This window comes from Leguminivora glycinivorella, unplaced genomic scaffold, assembly GCF_023078275.1.
Source record: "Leguminivora glycinivorella isolate SPB_JAAS2020 unplaced genomic scaffold, LegGlyc_1.1 Scaffold6, whole genome shotgun sequence".
In the NCBI taxonomy this organism is placed as follows: domain Eukaryota; kingdom Metazoa; phylum Arthropoda; class Insecta; order Lepidoptera; family Tortricidae; genus Leguminivora; species Leguminivora glycinivorella.
This window is the reverse complement of record NW_025952831.1, coordinates 1,209,228-1,233,102: the sequence shown is the minus strand read 5'-3', so window position 1 is coordinate 1,233,102 and position 23,875 is coordinate 1,209,228. Positions and strand designations below refer to the sequence as shown.

The 23,875-nt window shown below is 38.8% G+C and overlaps 1 protein-coding gene across 1 annotated transcript in view; it reads right to left on the bottom strand.

Moving 5' to 3' along the window:
• Positions 1 to 23,875, bottom strand: part of LOC125242077 (orexin receptor type 2-like) — a 252,498-nt gene that overhangs the window by 168,739 nt on the left and 59,884 nt on the right. The gene's annotated exons all lie outside the window — the stretch shown is intronic.

The window sequence follows — 23,875 nt, the reverse complement described above, 5'->3', positions numbered from 1 at the left end:
CGAAACGCTTACGCAACGTATTTAAGCAATTGTAAGGTTGTTACCTGACATCTCTACGCTGGCATAATTTTACATTAATAATGTAATATTTAATAGGAGTGCAGTGCACGAAATGTAGCCGTCGCGAGCACTCATATCAAGACAGATGAAGACTCATCATATGACTCGAAAAATGCCTCTACAGCGATATACTTACTCGTAATAAACTTGAATAAAACTTTAAGATAAGTATAGGAGGCTCATTGCACATAGTTCCCGATATCCGACACTCGCTAAATCAGAAAGTTTGTAGGTGCGTTGCTGTTCTGAATAATATTAATTTTGCACCGGCGAAGCTCTCAAAATCGTTGCTAACTGATTTTAAACTCTCTAAAATTAATTGTTTAACATAAAATACAACCCCGCCAATGATGGCGCCACTGTACAGACGGAGTCTTAAATCTCTTGGCTTTCCTCCTAGTTAATCGAACGTACAATCATCGCCTACGCAATAGCTATAACTGTCAAACTAAATGTATTGCCGTTAAAATCATTGATATTTAAAAATATTTTATGCGAGTTACTCACGTATTAAGTCGATATAGCGTTCGACATGTTTCGATCCAATTTCGAGGACCTTTCTCAAGAGTAGCGACCCCGCCTTTACATGTCGAGAGCGCGACGCATACTGACATGACATGTAAAGGCGGGCTCGCTACTCTTGAGAATGGTCCTCGAAATTTTTTACATTAATGACTTGCCAAAGACTAGTAGTTATAAGACGGTTCTATTTGCTGATGACATTTCTATACTGATACCAGATGAAAATCTCGATAAAATTATGTATATGTCTAGGATTAATGCAACTATTGACTCTGTTAGGAATTGGTTAGAATTAAATAATTTGACGATAAATATAAGTAAAACTAAGTACATACAGTTCTGTAACATTAAAGCTAACACGTCTAATTTAGATATCACTTGTAAAGGACATAGGTTAGAAGAAGATACTGAAACACGTTTTCTTGGATTAATCTTAGATCGATGTTGTAGTTGGAAATCACATATTGACACCTTATGTATTAGATTAGAGAAATTCTCATATGCTCTGAGGCGTTTACAACGAGTATCTGACGAAAAAACCGCTGTCATAGCCTATCACGGTTATGTTGCTTCATTGCTAAGGTTCGGACTGATTATTTGGGGAAACTCAACTGACATAAGCAAGGTATTTATAAGCCAGAAAAAATGTATTAGAGCTATATGTGGGAAAGGACCTTTACAATCTTGTAGACCTCTATTTAAAAAACTTAAATTACTGACTCTAACTAGTATGTACATTTTAGAAATTGGAATTTTTGTAAAGTCGAATCCTAATTTATTTACAAAACAAGTTACAAACCCAAGGTTGCGTTGCAGAGACCCTACAAGATTAATGGGACCAATGTGTAAAAGTGCTTTATTCAAAAATAACTGCCATGTAATGACAATTAAAGTATTCAATCAATTACCATTAGATATTAAAGAAATTTGTAACATAAAAATATTCAAACGGACATTGCATAATTGGCTATTGAATAATAATTTTTACAACATTAAGGATTTTTTTGACTACCAAACTGACTAATGACATTCAATTTTATCAATTTAAATTTTTGTAAGTACTTTTTACTATTGTAAACTACTTTCATTTCTGTGTTGTTGCATGAAATGTAAATAAATATTTTAGGTTTAAGTTGAAATTTTTGCATGCTATAAATAAGGCTAAATGTGTGATACTTGCAATTATTATGATACCTATTTTTAACCACATTTAATGCAAATAAAGAATTTTACTTTACTTTACTTTACTATTGGATCAAAACATGTCGAACGCTATATCGACTTAATACGTGAGCACCCGCTTAAAATATTTTTAAATATGTAATGAGTCTCACGGGAGTCTTATAGTTAAAATAATTGATGTTTATAAGCAAGATCAGGGGCGGCTCACTCAGCGATTCTATCGCGCTACAAGTACATGCCGGTGGCCGCGAGTTCGCGGCCCATTCAGTGATGATGACCTTCGCGCGGCACAATAGAGTTCAATGTCGGCTTCTCGCGTGCGGTCCGTTTGTTAATGTAGGTAAGAATTTAGGCGGCATTTTGTGAACGTCAAAGGAGTGAGCCTTCTGTATTTGGTGGCAAGATCTAAGTAACCTTATGCCATCGTATACACTATTATAAAGCATACCATGTACCAAAAGAAATACAGGATGCTTCAATGAACGTAAAAGAAAAAAGTGTTTTTCAAACAATTACAAAGTTTAAACGATTTGGTAGTATTAACCTAAATATAGTATAAAAATAACAATCCTAGTGTAAATTAATGATGTAATTCGTAATTTGATTGCCAAATCGTAAATCGAAGTAAACGTAAACAATCTTTGAAGATCCGACCACTGACTACTATGAGATTTTAATGTGTAACTCGACAGCGTAAAGGTGGATAATGATATTCATTGTATGGTGAAACTGAACCACACGACTTCTGGATCGATGCTCCGGCGCTCTGCCTACTAAGCCACCAACCACCAAGACTTTTTTTTATTATAAATGGGCATACTCTTGGCCAGAGACTAGCCAAAGGCAATAACGTGGCCTACGATGGAGTGAGCTCGCCCAGGAGATGCCTGTTCATTCTTGACTTGACTTCAACCAAGCCAGCGAAATTTTCCACCACATTGGGACTTAAACTAAATTCATAACTCCCTTGGGAACTAAATACTACTGTATTCCTCAGTACACGTAGATGAAATGAGACTTTTTAACAGCAAATGTGATCTTCATCCGGGTCTGCTTTGACAACTAATCCCAAGATTTGGCGTAGGCACTAGTTTTGCGAAAGCGACTGACGTCTGACCTTCCAACCCGAAGAATAACTAGGGCTTATTGGAATTAGTTCGGTTGCCTCACGATGTTTTCCTTCACCGAAAACCGACCGGCAAATATCAAATGACATTTCGCACATACCTAAGTTCCGAAAAACTCATTGCCGGGGTTCGAACCCGCGACCTCCGCCTCCGGATCGAAATTCGCACGCTCTTACCGCTAGGTCACCACAGCGCTTAAAAAAAATTAAACCTAGTGTCATCAACTGCAGACATTTTTGTTAATCAAACGTAAAAACTGCTATTTTCCTCCACGTTCACGCTCAAGAGTTTTAAAAATTCATGGTTGCCACACAGGTTAATGAAAATGGGTCATCTAATTTGTGCGGACGGTATCATCTGAAATTCAAACAGGAAATTGTCCTTACTGCAAATCAAGCATAATTACCTTTCTGCGTGATTTGTAGTTTAAATATAGCTGTTGACGCCTCGTCTTTGTTCGGGCATCTTCGGGAGCCGTCGCCGGCGCAACGCATAGTGCGCGGCGCGGTAAAGTGGGGGCGGTACTTCAATTCGCTCAGCAATCTTGCGACGGACGGCCGCGCCCGTCCGCTTAAAATCAGTGATATTCTACTAACTATGTATCACACCTAATCATTATACGTGCATGTACTGGACTACGAGTGTCATTTAACTCACCTCATCCACGACCCCAAGATATTCTGTCCACCCCTACATGCGTGGACAATAGCTTCATTTAACTTATCATCTAAATGCTCGGTACAGGCACAAAACAGTAATCTATGTTTGTGTCTGTACCACAGATTTCATAAACAGGTTGCTTTTTTTATATAAACTGGCCAGTGATTGACCCTAGTCACACCTGATTAAAAGAAACATTAGAACATAAATTATTAAACAAGTAGTAGTTTCACATTGTATAGGTACGTTTCTTGACATTTAACTTTTACAATTTTTAATTATTAATTCATGACTTCCATTTTGTATATTTTTTAATTTTAAAAACGGCTAGTATTAATAACTTTCTGACAGTTGTATTTTTTTTTCTCGTATCGTACTATTATTTATAAGTGGATGCCTTTTTATTATGTAAAAAACCTACCAAACATATTATGTTTTAATTTATGAGTTTTGTATTATTGTTGTAAAATTTAATATTGTCAATTATTTGCATGTCGTGTTTTCGACTGAATACTGATAATTATAAAAACCTGTTATCATCCTGTACCATACGTATTCTGGCAAATAAAGAAATTCTATTCTATTCTATTCTATAAAGTTCAGTAATAGCCTAAATATTCACTCTTGACTTGAATAGGTACACCCAGATTGTATTCAGCCGGGATTTTGTAAGTATTAGCCAAACTTTGAATAGTGACTTATGAGGTCATAATGAACAACTTTTATTAGGACCAATGCTAAAATCGCGAAACAATTGTGGTTGTTTCATACATTTAGAATGACGTGATGCTACCCATTTCTATGCAACAGTCAAATTTATTTTCGCGATTTCGTTTAATGGGTACTTAGCGTGCCACACGTACTCAATCTAAACGTCGTCGTACCTACTCACAGCTTGCAGCTTTTGCGCGTCAATTTTTGTAGGTGGAAGTCAACGAAAATATAAAAATGCCTCGTTAAGTGAACAATTAAGAGAATTATAACAACACAAAAATAATGAATACTCACAGGTAAGTAACGATGTTAGTACAAAATATGTCGTATTCGGCCCCTATTCAAATGTATTAATGTATCTACTATCTAGATATAGTTTCAATATATTAAATAGGTTGTTATGTATGTTGATTGGTAGACTTTCAAGTTTCAAAACATTTAAAATTTATTATAAGCAGAAGCTTTATACCATAACATTTATTAAGTACTCTGCTAGTATATTAATTGGTTAATTTAGTAACATTTTCTTTAATTAATCGTGTTGTTGTACGCCTCGCCGCGAGAAAGCTGATTCGAGTCATATTTTATATTTTCCATCAAATTCGATATTAATTTTAAACATGAACAGAGCGTGAACATTAAACCCATTAAAATTAATTTTATGTAAAATGTTGCCAAGATGAAGAACATTAGGTACGGCTCGCACTGTCAATACGTTGTAAAGCTTCAAATAGAGCCAAGTTTATATCTAAGCGTTTATTTTGTTGGATAGCCTCATAATTACTTACAACAAATATGCTAAGTAAAACATTTGTGCCTTGTTGACAGCTCAGAACCGCGAAAAAATAAGTGCTTACAAGTATAATCAAAAGACGTGCGATGGCAGCGGTATCTTTACTGGCCAGACTGCCAGCACGGAGGTTGGTACTGTTGGTAGTTCCGTCGTCTACAAAGTTTCCTAAAGATTTGCATAAAGGCTCGTCTTGGCGGGGGCACAACCGTGCCCCCAGATGTAGTCAACCGTCTTGCCCTAAAAGGTTACCCCGAGATAATTAAATCAAAAGTTTTCCTTTTGTGAGAGCTTTTGGCGACAAACTTTAATGTCACTTTAATGTGGCAAGTTGAGTGTGACGAAATACTTGAGTTTACGTAAAATTCACGGAAAATGACGTTTATTGTATGGAGACAGTGAATAATAAAATGAATAAATATTATAGGTCGTTCTTACACATATTGATTTTGTGTTTTGTTGTTTAGTTACTTGACACTGTCATTAAGACAAGACAAGCGAATAAGTACACTTGGCTTGATTCGTCTTGGCGGGGGCACTACTGTGCCCCAGATATATTATTATCGTTCGGACTATGCAAGTCTAGGAAATGCTGCCGATACACGGTTTCCTGGTACCCGTACTTGTATAATATAGAACAATTGGAAGCCCACTACATATGCAATATACATACATAAAGTCACACCTGTATTCCCGAAAGGGGTAACCAGAGCACATGAAACTGCTCGAGTTTCAGTGCAACTCGTAGCAATAAATTGGTTGAAACAAAACAAAACCGTGATATTTATTTATACATATACATAATTGCAGTAACAGGTTGCATGCCCATCGCCCACACCATAATTTAACCCATTTCACAAAATTGACTGCTACGACACCCACGGGAGAAAAGGGGATGGTGAAATTCTTAACCCATTGCCACAACCTTTAACTGCCCGCTGAAATACAGAATATTTATACACATCGCTTTCCACCCTGTCTGATATACGACCGTGTGGGTAGATATTAGAGATACTACAAAACGAAGGGCGAGTTGGTCTCGCCCATCGAATTTTTATGAATTGAAATGTTTATATTAGAAAAGGTTAAACTGTAGAATGAACTGTCACCGAAGAATGAGCGGTACGAGTATTTCTAAACCGATGCAACCTTGAAGAAACGAGCGTACACCCCTCTTAAACGCCAGCAACCACACTTCTAACCCTTCTGGTGTTCCAGTGGTCCATGGACTGTTATCGCTTACTGTGCAATAAATACGTTTTATAATCTATTTGTGTTTATTTCATCATTCCATCACCAGGTATTATGTCATGAGCCGGCTGCAGCCTGGTATATACTAAAATAGACGTGACATAACTGGCACCCAACTGAGGACTTGAACCTACGACCTATTATTATAGGCTATTATCATGACTGGCGCCCAACTTGGGACTCGAATCGAACCCACGACCCTGAGCACATTGACATAGCTGGCGCCCAACGTGGAGCTCGGGTCGAACTCACGACCTTGAGATTATAGACATAACTGGCGCCCAACGTGGGGCTGAAACCCACGATCCTGAGAATATTGACATAACTGGCGCCCAACATGGGACTCGAACCCAAGACCCTGAGCTTATTGACATAGCTGGCAGTCAAAGTGAGACTCGTTATTCACATAACTAGCACCTAACGAGGGACTCCAACCCACGACTTGACATAACTGGCGCCCAATGTGAGACTCGAACCCACGACCCTGAGATTATTGACAAAACGTACGCCCAAGGCGGAACACGAACCCACGGCCCTGAGATTATATACAATACTGGCACCCAACTGGGACTTGAACCAACGACTCAGCTTATTGACATAACTGGCGCCCAACACGGAACTTGAACCCATAACCCTGAGACTATTGGCATAACTGTCACCAAAGGTGGAACTCAAAGTCTCAAACCCTCGACCCTGAGATTATTGATATAATTGACGCCTGACGCGGACCTCGAACCCATGACCCTGAGATAATTGACATATCTGGCGCCCAACGTGGGGCTAGAACTCACGACCATGAGCATATTGACATAACTGGCGCCCAACGTGGGGCTAGAACCCACGATCCTGAGATCATTGACGTAGCTGGCGCCCAATGTGGGGCTCAAACCCACTACCCTGGGATTATTGGTACAATGGGCGCCTGACGTGGAACTCGAACCCACGACCCTGAGCATATTTACATAACTGGCACCCAACGTGGGGTTTGAACTTACGACCCTGAGATTATAGACATAACTGGCGCCCAACGTGCTTCTGATGTTAATCAAATAAACTACTTAAAAAACCAGCGCCTTTTACATCACCATCAGTGGGGCTCGAACCCACAACCCTAAGATTAAATGCTCTGTGGACTGGTCTAGCCCACCTGTTTTAGCCGTGACCCTCATATGAGTAATATGACAATTTCATGCATGTCTTAGGAAAAAAAGTCAAATAGGCAAAGACTTTAGTCGGATTTGAAGGGACTATTTATACGGCGTATGAACTTACATGCGATTTCAGTTACATCGAGAACTGATCAAATCATACGAGTTCTCGTAACGTCTTAATCAGCAGTAAGGGATATTAATAGTTTTTTTTAAACGTGAAATAGCCGAAAACTTTTAAAGTCTCAGATTTAATTTATGTAACCTTAAGCCGACATAATAGAGATAGGTAATCAAATTAAGTACATACCTATAAAAGTTTTCTTGTTAGAAAAGCAAATTGGTCTTACTATTTCTTATTTGTCAACCAGACATAAAACTGAATTACCACAATAAAATCTATTTTCTGTATCAACAACCTTCATTTGACTCGATTCTGATCCGTCAACAACTCTGCAGCTTCTGAAGAGTAAATAAAGCAAGCATTGCATAAACAAATTAAATCAGGTTCATGGCGTTTTTTCAGTCCTGTCCATAAAATTTTCAACCGACGGTACATAGCCAACATTACAATTTATCACATATTTGTAGTTTTTGTCTCTCTACCGATCTTCCGGATTTACGCGATAGAGAGACTGAGCTAAGAAAACGATATTAGCAAAAGCGATCGTGATGCTCGCTAGGTATCCCTCTCGATGGCTCTTCTGTGAAGGTGCGAAAGAGCCAGTGGCATATCATACTAGTACCGTCAAATATTGTTTTCTTGGCTACATGCCGGAAAACGCCGTAGAAATTAACTTCGAATAAGGAGCCAGATAATTTCGCAAAATCAACTTTAACGTTACGCGTCTCCCTCGTTTTTGACGTTTTAGCATACATTATTCGCGAAAACGTAATTAAAACAGATCTACCCTAAGGCGCCTAAGTTTTAGTAATGAATCATTCCATCATTTGAATGAATTGAATGAAGGTATCCTTTTAATCCTCAAACAAACTGAGCAAATTCTTATTTAATTAACACACTACCTTTGAATTTCAGAAAAGCCAGCCTTGTTGCAGCAGGGCTAGAGCATTATTGGTGCGATAGTATCTCGCCGCGACATAGATCACATGTCTTTTTCTAATTTAATAAATGTAATAAGGACGGGTGTGCACAATTCACCTTTCCATCATTTGTAGTTTCAGCTCTCAAGAAATAATAAAGGTCATTAAATAGTTGTTCAGCCATTAATGTTTTTTTTAATTGAAGAGAAAAATATAACGCGGCGAATATCTCGCGAACGATTATTTTCGCTTTCCTAGTATTCTAGTTAGGTTAGATATTTTGTCAAGTATTTAACGCGACAAATACTAAAGAGTATTGCTTTCATGTTTAAAGACGGCTAAGATTTTAACAAGCAAAACTGGATCGTATTTATAATTTCAAAGTTTGAGTTTCAGACTTTGAATTTAATTTATTATTCATTTGGCTTAGCAACAAGCACTGTGAAATTTATATAATACAATTATCACCTTGTTCTAAATATGTATATAAGTATTTATTTATTTATTCTAAATATTGAAGCCGTGAAGATGTTTTTTTTCCTTCTGTTCGAAATACAAGTTGTAAACTGTTGTATAAGTAATATTACATACATACATACATACAATCACGCCTGTATCCCATGAAGGGGTAGGCAGAGCACATGAAACTACTCAAGTTTTAGTGCCACTCTTGGCAAATAAGGGGTTGACAGAAAACGAAATTGTGACATTGCAGTGACAGGTTGCCAGCCTCTCGCCTACGCCACAATATAAATAATATAAGCAATAAATAATATTACTTTTTTATTTTAAAATTAAAACTATAACACTTTGAATTATTGAGTTTTGCACACATTTTTAAAGTCACACACGACTCGTGTTCGACTCGTGTGACAGGAGTCGAACGCGATAAAATAACATTTTCACATTAAAAATAATTCCAATAACGTTAACACACGGGAAGGAAAATGAGACAATTTTTTTTTGAAACTCAGGATTTCGGGCGGTCGTCCTGTTTCGTGTTAAGCCCTTGGTAAGTCTGAAGTGCCCTTTACTAAAGTTCTATCCTCAAACACGAGTTGGAGACAAACACTACACATACCAAGAGCTTGCTAACGATTCCGATATCAATTCAATCAATCGGAGCTTCTGATTTTAATGATGCCAAAGTTATGTATAACTATGTAAAAGATTTATGAAGTATAAGAAAATACCTCGAAAAAGTAGTAAAAAAATAGTAGTACTTCAGGTGTTGACATGTGGAAATAAATTACAAAATTTCTTAATCTCATTTAAATATGTATTTATAAACTTTCCACCATTTAACCTTACTATATCAACAGTGGTTTAAACTATATTTTGGGTGCTAACTATTTATTAATCGCTATTTTTATAACATATATTAAATGGTCTAATTTACAGCCGAATGGCAAATTACCCAACATTTTATTAAGGTTTAGGCTTAAGTTGCATTTCCGATCGGAAAAGGATTGAAGCCTCACCCCAATTATAAATGTAGGTAAGTATTATGTGAAATAAAGGAGAACTAAGATTGTTAATTTGAAGTTCATTATTTCCAGCTTAAATACGTTTTAGTGAACGAATCACATTAGAAATAAATTAAAAAAAGCACTTTTATAAATCCTTTTACCTGTATGGTAAAACCAGAGTGGAGTATAGGACTGATTTGGTGACATTTATTAATAAGTGGCAATTACCTACTCAATTACCACTAATTAATAAATTGTCGTTTGAAATTCCAATATCAAATAATCAAAGGTAATATCATTTACTTACGTGTTCAATAGAAATGAATGTAATTAACACGCTTTTATTAGGTCGTCGTGTATGTAACTATGTATGTAATGGAATCTAAGGAAGTAATTTAACCATCTTCCAGGAGTCGTAGCGTAATGAAAATTGGCAGCTATATGTAGTTCCGATGACAATACAATAATATGGTACTGTTGAGCTGATCTGATGATGGAGTCGGAAGATATGAACTGGAACTACATGATGGAACATCGTATCATAGCCGTTTTTGGGTTTCTTAGAAAAGTCTTGTAATGAACTTTGACTACAATTAGGTTTCAAGGTCTGATGATGAAGCCGAAAGATATGAACTGGAACTACATGATGGAACATCGTATCATAGCTGTTTTTGGGTTTCTTAGAAAAGTCTTGTAATGAACTTTGACTACGATTAGGTTTCAAGGTCTGATGATGGAGCCGAAAGATATGAACTGGAACTACATGATGGAACATCGTATCATAGCTGTTTTAGGGTTTCTTAGAAAAGTCTTGTAATGAACTTTGACTACGATTAGGTTTCAAGGTCTGATGATGGAGCCGGAAGATATGAACTGGAACTACATGATGGAACATCGTATCATAGCTGTTTTTGGGCTTCTTAGAAAAGTCTTGTAATGAACTATGACTACGATTAGGTTTCAAGGCCTGATGATGGTGCTGGAAGATAAGAACAGAAAAAAAAAAGGGGGGGCTCGAGGGGGAAGCATGAAAGAAAGATCAACGTAGTATTTAAAATAAGTTGGGTTAGCGTTTTCTTGTGACCTTTCAGAGCAAACAAAGGGGGCTTGGGGGCGAAGCCCCCGCATAAAAGAAAGATCAACGTTGTATTTAAAATAAGTTGGGTTAAGGTTTTCTTGTGATCCTTAAGAGTAAAGAAAAGGGGGCTCGGGGGCGAAGCCCCCGCATGAAAGAAAGATCAACGTTGTATTTAAAATAAGTTGGTTTAGGGTTTTCTTGTGACCTTTAAGAGTTACGAAAAGGGGGCTCGGGGGCCAAGCCCCCCGCATAAAAGAAAGATCAACGTAGTATTTAAAATAAGTTGGGTTAGGGTTTTCTTGTGACCCTTAAGAGTAACGAAAAAGAGGCTCGGGGGGCGAAGCCCGCCCGCATAAAAGAAAGATCAACGTAGTATTTAAAATAAGTTGGGTTAGCGTTTTCTTGTGACCTTTAAGAGCAAACAAAGGGGGGCTCGGGGGGCGAAGCCCCCCGCATGAAAGAAAGATAAACGTTGTATTTAAAATAAGTTGGGTTAGGGTTTTCTTGTTACCCTTAAGAGTAACGAAAAGGGGGGCTCGGGGGGCGAAGCCCCCCGCATAAAAGAAAGATAAACGTTGTATTTAAAATAAGTTGGGTTAGGGTTTTCTTGTTACCCTTAAGAGTAACGAAAAGGGGGGCTCGGGGGGCGAAGCCCCCGCATAAAAGAAAGATTAACGTAGTATTTAAAATAAGTTGGGTTAGCGTTTTCTTGTGACCTTTAAGAGCAAACAAAGGGGGGCTCGGGGGCGAAGCCCCCGCATGAAAAAAGATCAACGTTGTATTTAAAATAAGTTGGTTTAGGGTTTTCTTGTGACCTTTAAGAGTTACGAAAAGGGGGGCTCGGGGGGCGAAGCCCCCTGCATAAAAGAAAGATCAACGTAGTATTTAAAATAAGTTGGGTTAGGGTTTTCTTGTGACCCTTAAGAGTAACGAAAAGGGGGGCTCGGGGGCGAAGCCCCCGCATAAAAGAAAGATCAACGTAGTATTTAAAATAAGTTGGGTTAGCGTTTTCTTGTGACCTTTAAGAGCAAACAAAGGGGGGCTCGGGGGGCGAAGCCCCCGCATAAAAGAAAGATAAACGTTGTATTTAAAATAAGTTGGGTTAGGGTTTTCTTGTTACCCTTAAGAATAACGAAAAGGGGGGGCTCGGGGGCGAAGCCCTCGCATAAAAGAAAGATTAACGTAGTATTTAAAATAAGTTGGGTTAGCGTTTTCTTGTGACCTTTAAGAGCAAACAAAGGGGGGCTCAGGGGGCGAAGCCCCCCCTCATGAAAGAAAGATCAACGTAGTATTTAAGATAAGTTGGGTTAGCGTTTTCTTGTGACCTTTAAGAGCAAACAAAGGGGGGCTCGGGGGGCGAAGCCCCCCGCATAAAAGAAAGATAAACGTTGTATTTAAAATAAGTTGGGTTAGGGTTTTCTTGTTACCCTTAAGAGTAACGAAAAGGGTGGCTCGGGGGGCGAAGCCCCCGCATAAAAGAAAGATTAACGTTGTATTTAAAATAAGTTGGGTTAGCGTTTTCTTGTGACCTTTAAGAGCAAACAAAGGGGGGCTCGGGGGGCGAAGCCCCCGCATAAAAGAAAGATCAACGTTGTATTTAAAATAAGTTTGTTTAGCGTTTTATTGTGATCTTTAAGAGCAAACAAAGGGGGGATCGGGGCGCGAAGGCCCCCGCATAAAAGAAAGATTTTACAAAAACGGGCGATAAGAATAATATCTTTCGCTCCCCCCGGATCACCAGCAAAACAACTTTTTATAAGCAATAACATTTTAACACTCACATCACAATACATTTTTAACATCGCCAAACACGTACACACATACAGACATACATTTAATACAAGCAAGCTAACACGAACCCGTCTAGGAAGCAAAGAACGCCTGCTCCTCCCCAGTTGTCGTCTGAGTAAGTCCTCCAAGACTATGCAGGTACAAGGTCCCAAGATTTTTAACAAACTTCCCGAAGACATTACCTGTATAGAATCTTCGAACCAATTCACACGAGCGTTAAAAAAATGGCTTATCGCCCACGCCTTTTATGACATGAATGAATTCTACATCTTTTAAATTATTTAATTAACTATCTAATTAACAGTCACAAAACATTGTATCCATTCTATTCTAATATTATATAATGCTCAATGGTCCTTAATGTTATTTAAAAATGTATTACCATATTTCGACATATCAAACTACGAATACTAATATAATAATTTTAATTTTAATATACCATATAATAACTATGTACCTAAATCAATTGTGACGTGTAATATGTAACAATATTATAAATAAATGAGTATGAGTATGAGTATGAGTATGATAAACGTAGTATTTAAAATAAGTTGGGTTAGGGTTTTCTTGTTACCCTTAAGAGTAACGAAAAGGGGGCTAGATAAGGCGCATAAAAGAAAGATTAACGTAGTATTTAAAATAAGTTTGGTTAGCGTTTTCTTGTGACCTTTAAGAGCAAACAAAGGGGGGCTCGGGGGGCGAAGCACCCCGCATGAAAGAAAGATCAACGTTGTATTTAAAATAAGTTGGTTTAGGGTTTTCTTGTGACATTTAAGAGTAACGAAAAGGGGGGCTCGGGGGGCGAAGCCCCCGCATAAAAGAAAGATCAACGTAGTATTTAAAATAAGTTGGGTTAGAGTTTTCTTGTGACCCTTAAGAGTAACGAAAAGGGGGGCTCGGGGGCGAAGCCCCCCGCATAAAAGAAAGATCAACGTAGTATTTAAAATAAGTTGGGTTAGCGTTTTCTTGTGACCTTTAAGAGCAAACAATGGGGGGCTCGGGGGGCGAAGCCGGGCATGAAAGAAAGATCAACGTAGTATTTAAGATAAATTGGGTAAGCGTTTTTTTGTGACCTTTAAGAGCAAACAAAGGGGGGCTCGGGGGGCGAAGCCCCCCGCATAAAAGAAAGATAAACGTTGTATTTAAAATAAGTTGGGTTAGGGTTTTCTTGTTACCCTTAAGAGTAACGAAAAGGGGGGCTCGGGGGGCGAAGCCCCCGCATAAAAGAAAGATTAACGTAGTATTTAAAATAAGTTGGGTTAGCGTTTTCTTGTGACCTTTAAGAGCAAACAAAGAAGGGCTCGGGGGGCGAAGCCCCCCGCATGAAAGAAAGATCAACGTAGTATTTAAGATAAGTTGGGTTAGGGTTTTCTTGTTACCCTTAAGAGTAACCATAAGGGGGGCTCGGGGGGCGAAGCCCCCGCATAAAAGAAAGATTAACGTAGTATTTAAAATAAGTTGGGTTAGCGTTTTCTTGTGAACTTTAAGAGCAAACAAAGGGGGGCTTGGGGGGCGAAGCCCCCGCATAAAAGAAAGATCAACGTTGTATTTAAAATAAGTTTGGTTAGCGTTTTCTTGTGACCTTTAAGAGCAAACAAAGGGGGGCTCGGGGGGCGAAGGCCCCCGCATAAAAGAAAGATAAACGTTGTATTTAAAATAAGTTGGGTTAGGGTTTTCTTGTTACCCTGAAGAGTAACGAAAAGGGGGGCTCGGGGGGCAAAGCTCCCCCGCATAAAAGAAAGATCAACGTTGTATTTAAAATAAGTTGGGTTAGCGTTTTCTTGTGACCTTTAAGAGCAAACAAAGGGGGGCTCGGGGGGCGAAGCCCCCCGCATGAAAGAAAGATCAACGTAGTATTTAAAACAAGTTGGTTTAGCGTTTTCTTGTGACCTTTAAGAGCAAACAAAGGGGGGCTCGGGGGTCGAAGCCCCCCGCATGAAAGAAAGATCAACGTAGTATTTAAGATAAGTTGGGTTATGGTTCTCTTGTCTCTCTCGAAGCTATAAAAAAAATTATATCAAGGTAGTGTTTAAAATAAGTTGGTTTTGGGTTTTCTGGTGACCCTTAAGAGCAAGTAAAGGGGGCTGGGGGCGAAGCCCCCACAAAATAAGAAAGATCAACGTAGTATATAAAAAAGGTGGGTGTGGGTTTTCTTGCGACCCTTAAGAGCGAAAATAAGGTGGGGGCCGGAGGGGTGGCTTTATCAACGAAAAATTTCACGCCACGCCACTGCTAAGCACGTCGCGAAGATCTAGCGATCCCAGAGCCACTATTAGACTTTTAGTTGCTTAGCAAACTGTCGCGTCCACGTTCCATATCCAGGTTCAACCCCACGTAAATATACTAGAGAGCGACTGAGAAAATTCAACCTTTTGTCTCTTTCCTACTCTGTAAGATGAAATCCTTAAGTTCTGTATTGCATTAATCTTCAAATTAGCGCAGCACTACGAAAAAAAATGTTGCGCTCGCTACGCTCGCGCTCGCGATTTTTTTCCTACATGCTAAGTTTTCTTCCCAAATCTGCAGAAACTCAAATTCGCTCAATCAACCCACACAACTCTAATCGATTGCACAGGCTGGCACTGGCCGGCACTAGTTGGCTCCTAGTGATTTCAAGTTGGGCATCTACCGTGCACTAGATGCAAGGCACTACGCAGTGGTGTATTTAGGGTCCCGTACTTTTGCGGTTGGACAGGTGCATTGCATGTGGCCCTGAGTAGAGTAAAATCACTCAGTGTTCTCCATATAGGAGAGCTAGATTGTTCTAAGTTGACAGGTAAAACACTATGCAATACAGACACACTGGCGGAGGCGGCTTTTTGGTCTTCTCTGTTTGGCCTAAAGGTTGACTGGTAAAGAATGCCATGTAGCATTAAGTCCGCCTTTTGTAACTGTATATTTTTACTGTGCAGTAAAGTTTTAATAAATAAATTGAAATAAAAATTACATTCAATGAATCAATGAATGACTCTATTGCGATAAACTTGGTTCCTATACATCAGATGGTATTTAATTATTATTAAGTAACAATACGTGTTAATCCACAAATGGCTTGCGAAATTCGCCTACTTGAAAAAATATTTTTGTTTGAATTTTAAATATATTTTCCTTTATTTATTTTGCTTCTTAGGTTAAGATTTTTATAATATGAATATAAAAGTAAAATACAAAGACACATACAAAACAATATAAAAAACATATTAAACACATTATAAAAAACCTAACCTAGGGTGCCGCCAGCAGCGGGGCAGGGCCCAAGCTGCCGGTGGTTAGGGCCGCAGAGAGAGGAACCGTCGGACTATCCGCGCTGTGTCCAGGATCACCGCCTTCTGCATCTGGCCCTTGATCCAGCCACCTAGCGAGTCTCTTAAGATGTTGGTCGAGACTCTTCGCTATGAGACCGTTCGCTGAAACGACTATCGGAACAATGATCGTTGATTCAACATCCCACATGGCGGTTATCTCGTGGGCCAAGTCTAGGTACTTACTGGACTTGTCCTTCTCGGCTTTCACGAGATTCTCATCATGGGGGATGGTGATGTCAACGAGCACTGCCCGGCGTTGCGGGCGATCTATTATCACAATGTCAGGCTTATTGGCTACAATAGTCCTGTCAGTGATAATAGATCGATCCCAATAGAGCGTGGCACGATCATTTTCGAGAACTGGCGCAGGTAAGTACTTGTAGTACGGTACTTCGCGGTCCACAAGGCCGTATTGAAGAGCAAGTTGCTGGTGAATAATCCTGGCTACGAGATTATGTCTGTGCAAGTACTCGCCGTTAGCAAGATGAGAACAACCGGAAATAATATGCCTGAGTGACTCTCCGGGACGGCGGCATGCCCGACAAATGTCGACCGTACCGTCCTTCAGGATATATTTCCGGTAGTTGTTCGTCATCATAACTTCGTCCGCAATTGCAGAGGCAAAACCCTCGGTTTCTCCGAAGAGGTCCCCGAATCGTAACCAGTTCACCGATGCGAGCAGATCTACATCGGGTCCCGTGAGGGCCTTGTAGAACCGCCCGTGTAGCTGCTTGCTCTCCCATACCGCCTTGCGGTCCGCAGTATTTAGTACCACAGGTTTGCGCCAGTTCTCTTTCGCCAAGGAGAGCGGCGTGAGGTTTCCGTCCACTGCCACCACATCATGATGCATCCCGCACTCGTTGTTAAGGAAGTAATTCCTGAGATTGTACACCTCACGGTTGTGGAGATCTTTGGTGTTTAGGAAGCCTCGACCTCCGCACTTCCGTGGGATGTACAATCTCATAACAGACGAGCGCGGGTGTAACAGACGGTGTGTGGTAAGCAGTGAGCGGACCCTCCGATCCAGGGCGTCCAGCTCAGTCTGGGTCCACCGTAGTATGCCAAAGGAGTATGTGAGTAGAGGCATTACCCAGGCGTTAAAGGCGCGCACTTTGTTGCCTCCTGACAAAAGACTGTTAAGGACTTTTGTCAGCCGGCTGAAAAAGCGCTCCTTCACCGACCGTCTAATGCCAACATCCTCAATACCCAACGACTGTGACATACCAAGGTACTTATAGGTTTCTGATTCAGAGATAGATCTGAACGACATCGTCTCAGATTATAAATATAATTTATTATTAACGACTAAAAAGTATAAAATAAATTTATAGTTTAAAAAACTCTAGAAAAACACGCTTTTATAAATACACGTAAAAGCCAAAAATAAATTATGGATCGTTCAAGTTGTCTCTATTGCTGGGATGAAGAGTAAACTATGTGCTTTTAATTATAATATTTAATTGTAAAAGCGTGGGGCGCTGTAACGGGAAAAACTTTTTGTATAACTTGCTGAGAAATCAAGTTAAGCTATATTATGAGAAGCAGTTTACACAGATTGGCGCGCTAACTGGACTTGCAGCACGACTGCCAGCGCCCCACGCTTTTACAATCAAATATTATAATTAAAAGCAAATAGTTTACTCTTCATCCCAGCAATAGAGACAACTTGAACGATCCATAATTTATTTTTGGCTTTTACGTGCATTTATAAAAGCGTGTTTTTCTAGAGTTTTTTAAACTATAAATTTATTTTAACATATTATAGGCATATAAAGTGAAGGCTTATATTGTAGGCATAGGCACTTTTATTTCAATGCTTGAAACGATTCTTAGTTATGTTATCTATACACTTATTTGACACACACTGTTGCATTGATTAACAGTCTTTGTTATGTTACAAACGATTATAAAAATAGAACTAATATTTGGTATAACCCCCTTCCTTGTCAATTACAGCTTGCAAACGGGAACGCATAGATGCGACAAGATTTTGACAAAAATCTGACCCGCGAATGTTTTCCCATATTTGCAAACAATGAGCTTCTAATGCTGGGGGGTTCGCTCATTGACGTTATCCCAGCGCTGGACCATAACACCCCACAATATATTCTCAATCGGATTTAAATCGGGCGACCTAGCAGGCCGCAGAATCACTTTTATTTCATTTTTATTTTGCTCCAACCACCTCTTCACAGTATGCGAATTATGAATAGGGCAATTAACCTGCACTAACGTTATCTGTGTCATTTCGTCTTCAGGGTTTCGAACAGTAGGTATTAACGTTTCCTCTAGCACTTCCACATATGTTTCGCTATTCGCTCGATTGGGAATCCTGACGAGCTCCCCCGGCCACCGCTGGACATGTTCACCGAAATACGGCCTGACTCCATGTTAGGCACGACATTGTTGCTATCGTTCCGCTTATTATTTCTGCGCCATAAATGAAGACGGCCATGTTAACTTGATCTGAAAGACTTTTCTTCAGTGAAGATAACATTACTCCAGTCGTAGTCTAAGTGATCCTTCACAAATTGTAATCTTGCCGTTTTGTGTTTATCTGTGAGAAGAGGTTTGACAGCAAACCTGCGATTGTGCAAGCCTTCACTGTGAAGAACTCGAGGAACCGTGTCCGCACAAGTGCCAAATAAACGGGCATAGTGGCTTGTCGGTTTGAAACCATTTTCCGCATATTCTCTCACCATAAGTTAACGTTGTGAGTTGTCTATAAGGCTCGGTCTGCCAGACTTCTGGCGGTTTGACAGCGACCCGACCCTTCCATTTGGAAACGTTGTATCCACAAACTAGCCGTTTTCCACTGTAACAATTTATAAACACGTAATTAAACATAAATTATATTATAACCCTATTTTGTATAGCATTCCAACTTATTTATTGTCTAAAAACCAATTGGTAAGGAAAGAATAAAACTACTTACATTCACACCGGTCTCTCTAGCTATCTCCGAAATGTTTCTCCTTTCTTCGTGCAACGCAATTATTTGCGATCTTTTGACTACGTCAATATTACTTTGCGAACTCATACTTAAATAAAAAAGGCACAAATAAAGCAAAGAACAGGATACCCAGACACAGAAATGAAGTGAATGAGTTATATGTGAATTGTAAGGTAGGTAATTAGTAAAGACTCGAATAAGACGGAATTGAATTTCTAGTCTACCCTCAGTACCCTCACACATTTTTTTTCTTAATACAAAAAAATATTAATGTGATATCGAACGAAATGTAATGAATAACTTATAGTTATAAAAAATATTATATCAATCTAATTTTAATAAGTATAATAAAATAAAATTATCATTGTGCTATAACTTAAATTCTACTTCATGGCATGGAATTGTTCTTATTTGCCCTCTATCTTCCACTCATAGCAAGTCGAGCATAGTGCTGTTGCTGATAAGTTCGTATTTATTGATGTTGACGCAACCAGGGACTAATTTCGTAGACTTTTTCAATTGGTCATTTGGTGTGGAGGTTCGATGCATGGATTGCTATGCAGGAGGTTCCCAGTTCGCATCCTAGCCGGCGACTATGGAAATTTGTGTTTTGGAATTATTTTAAATTCTGAATGGTTGGTGATGTAAAATGATGGCAGATGTTAAGAATAATTTAGTAGGTAATTACCTTCCAACGAAAAAGTACCAAAAACTACAAGAAGTGAAAAATAAATATAAAATTGAACGAACAGTACGGATGTAGGTAGATAGTAGGTAGTGGGCTCTAAAATTATAAGATAAATTACTTTTTGTGTCAATTTGGTTGTCAACGCCATCTAGTGAGCTGGAAAAAAATCAACAAGGTTTCTTGGAAGCTACGTTGCGTTCGTTTAACGTGCACGCCAATTTTGTTTAGAGTTCGCCATCGACTTTTGCTGATGATAGTACCTGTGAATGGGTTCCAGCAGGCGTTCTACATGACATCAAATATCTCTAAACGGGCTCTACGTATTGGATCTATATCCCCGCGTACGCCTTATAATAAAAATAAAATAAAATTGACTACACCTTTGGTTAGGTGGCGACACAAATCACTTTTAATAAAATACATAGGTACCTATCAGTAATATTAAACCAGCTTTAAAGTTTTATGCCGTTAGTGTCTATAATGTAAATTAGTTCATGGAAACCAAATTTTCAAATAGGTCAACGCGAAACTAGTTTAGTAACTATGTGCGTAGCCTGTGGCTAGGTAGTTTTACTTGCTCTGATAAATCCCTTTGTAGGTATAGTACCTGGAAATCCCATCGGGCTTAGCCCCGATATGTCTTTGAACTTCACGAAATTACATAGCTGACCTTCTGAATCAAAAGGTACTAACTACAGTGACGCTTAATTATAAGTAAGAGAATCGAGTATTTGGGTGGAGCCTGTAACAAAAGCAAAAAATTAAATTGTAGGCTATACTTCCGGATATGATTTGGTGGGAACAACAGTAGTCTTAGGAGGCTTACAAGCGGTCCACACGTATCAAGTTACCTGCAACTTTACACCATCAACATTTAACATTTACACCATTCAGAAAACAACACACGATATGCACATAACACTCACACTATACACTATACATTTGTTTACGCTTTAACGTTGGCAATAAAACTTAAATATATACTTTGATGTGACCTGGGTTCCGGCAGAAAATCAGTGCTTTGGTCGAAAGAGCGAAGCGTATCACTGAGCCGAGACCCTTTTGTCCTGCTGCAACACACACAGTGTTATATTGTGTACTTTTTTTTATTACAGTTTGTTTTTTTTACTGTCTTTTATTCATTTTATTTTTGTCTCTTTTTATTATGTTGCGATTCATTGATGTGTTTCCTTTAATCTGTATATTGTGTGTGTTTGCAGTTTGCCAAATAAATGATTAATCTATCTATCTATCTACTCATTAAACTGACCAAAATTTGTTCAGCGACTTTTATGCATTTATTAGTCTTAAGTCATAGTAGTTAAGTTAGAATTAGTAAAAATTGCAGTGCCCTACAGGGTTTCATAGCTGACCAAATAATATAATGTACCACCACCTGCATAACCTATGAAAGCAATAATTATGATTACAATTTAATTTTCCATACAAAATAAATATTAGCTTCAATGTACGCCATTATTGTTGTCATTGACGTCGTCATGCTTTAGACTTAACAGAATACGCAATACATTACCTCTTAAAAAAACTTTCAAAGATGATAAAAATAAAAGTAGCTGAACAAATGTTGGTCAGTATAAGGAGTATATGAGCCTACAGTTTAATTTTTTGCTTTTGTTACAGGGCTCAACCGGTATAGAAAATTACTGTCAAAGTAAAATGTGTTGACACAGTGCATAGACTGCCATCTCTCGACACAGGCTTAAAACTTTTGAACCTCAGTTTCGACAATTTGGATCATATTCTTAACTTGGTAAAACCTGACCAGAAATATATGACTACGCGCCATCTTGCGGAATTTCATAAGAACTATTTTCTTTTTACTAAACTGAACTGTCACCCCATACATCAGAATAACAGCGCTCTCTTGACAACAGTCATATATTAATATTTTCTGGTCAGGCTTTATGTCCAGAGACAAGACACGTCATACATCGATTAACCCTTAAATGCATGTATTTTTCTTTTAACGAGATATTAATATACGCGATAGACAATGGTTTTCTGACTCTGGGAAAAATAATAAAAAAATATTTAATACCGATTTTAATACTAAATCAGTGTTAGAAGTTAAATAGACCAAAACTTATTTATAAAAATATAGAATTATTGGTAAGTTTTATTTGTAAAGTTTGACTACTATTAGAAAGGTACACTATTTGTGAAACCCCCATGATAAAATGTTTAAACATAAACTAATTCCTAACTCCGAAAAAATCTGCCTAAATCACATACTAAAAATCGCCATCATCCTGTTTTTTCACACATTTCCGCCATTTCATCTTTATCCTTAAATAATAATAAATACTGAATAATAATCAAGCTATAAATGTGATATTGGATAGCATTTAAGGGTTAAATATGTATATTTAACAATGTTTATTTTGACTTGATCCAACGGTATTGCTTACTATATATATATTCAACTAGCTTTTTCCCGCGGCTTCGCCCGCGTACTAATCTAATCTTGTTTTCCCGTACAAACCTTAGACCCCCATTTCACCCCCTTAGGGGGTGAATTTAAAAAAATCCTTTCTTAGTGCTCCTCTACACATTATAAGGAACCTACGGAACGAGTATTTCGGCTACAAAAGCGCGCCATACGGGCCATAGTCCGAATCACCCAAACAGAATCGGCGAAACCTCACTTCCAAGCCCTTGGCATATGAACCTTTCCGTCGATGCTAATATTCGAAGCTGCAATATATGCACGCTCGCAAGCAGAGAGCGCCGCTACCCCGCGCACTGCGGCCGCGCCGCCCGCAGGCTCGCCCGTGCCGCACAAGCTGGCCAAGTCAGATCACAGAATATATAATAGTACAAGTACAAAAGGCTCACTCCTTTGAAGTTCACAATATGCCGCCATTCTAAATTCTTACCTACATTAACAAACGGACCGCACGCGAGCATCCGACATTGAATTCTAATGCGCCGCGCGAAGGTCGTCACCACTGAATGGGCCGCGAACTCGCGGCCGCCGGCATGTACTTGTAGCGCGGCGATAGAATCGCGGAGTGAGCCGCCCCTGGTCAGATTGGCTTATTCACATATTGGGCCCACGAGTATACAATTGTCTTTCGGATGCAATAGTAGCCGTTAATAGCGCAGCAGTGTTTAAATACAAGTTAAAACAGTGGTTAGTCGAGCAAGCGTTCTATGACCACAAAGAGTTCTTTAATTAAAAACCTAGGATATAAGATATAAATAAAATAACCTACCATTATGTCGTAGAAGGATTTTAATCTTTATGTACCTGCTGTATAAAATTATGTGACTTGTAATTTGTATTATTAATAAATATTATGATTATGATTATGATTACGTGCCAAATTTGGCATCTGTAGGACCAGCGGTTTCGGCTGTGCGTTGTTATGTCAGTCAGAGTTTTGAATGATTCACGGTTATTTTCATTAGACTTATATTGACCGGGATATAGACCGTGATTACCTTTTTGATTTTTGTCGAGCTCCCGATATTTCGACGCAGTTGCATGCATCATGATCACGGAAAACTGAGGAAGGCGGGTGGATGTTAAAGTTGTATAGACAGCGCGCGATCTACCCTCCTTCGCGCGCGTCGGCTGCGTTCACTTTCAGCGTTACCACTGGTCGCGTTCACACTCGATGGTCTGTCCAAACACACTACACTCACAGTGTCACTACGTTTGTTCAATTCTGACTTCACCGGTTTTTTACACAAACAAATCACTGGATTCCATACATTAGATAGTTTGAAGCCATCCTCACGACTCTATCCCGTCAATATCCCGGTCAATATAAGTCTAATGATATGTCAGTCAGTCAGACAGTCAGTTTCTTCTTTTATATATTGAGATGTATGTTGACATGTAAAAGTTATATTTATTTGTATTTCACATTTCCCTAGTTTTTCCTTTTCCGTGTCTTCCTTCCTAATAAATTTATTACTTTTCTCGTCATATGACATTTACTCCTTCGCATTACATTATTTTATTTCAATTTGTAATGTACACATCCATTGAAATACACGGAAATCTTTGAGCCTGAGAATGTTTAAATTAGGTTAAATATAGAATTCCATTAGTTACGGAAATATT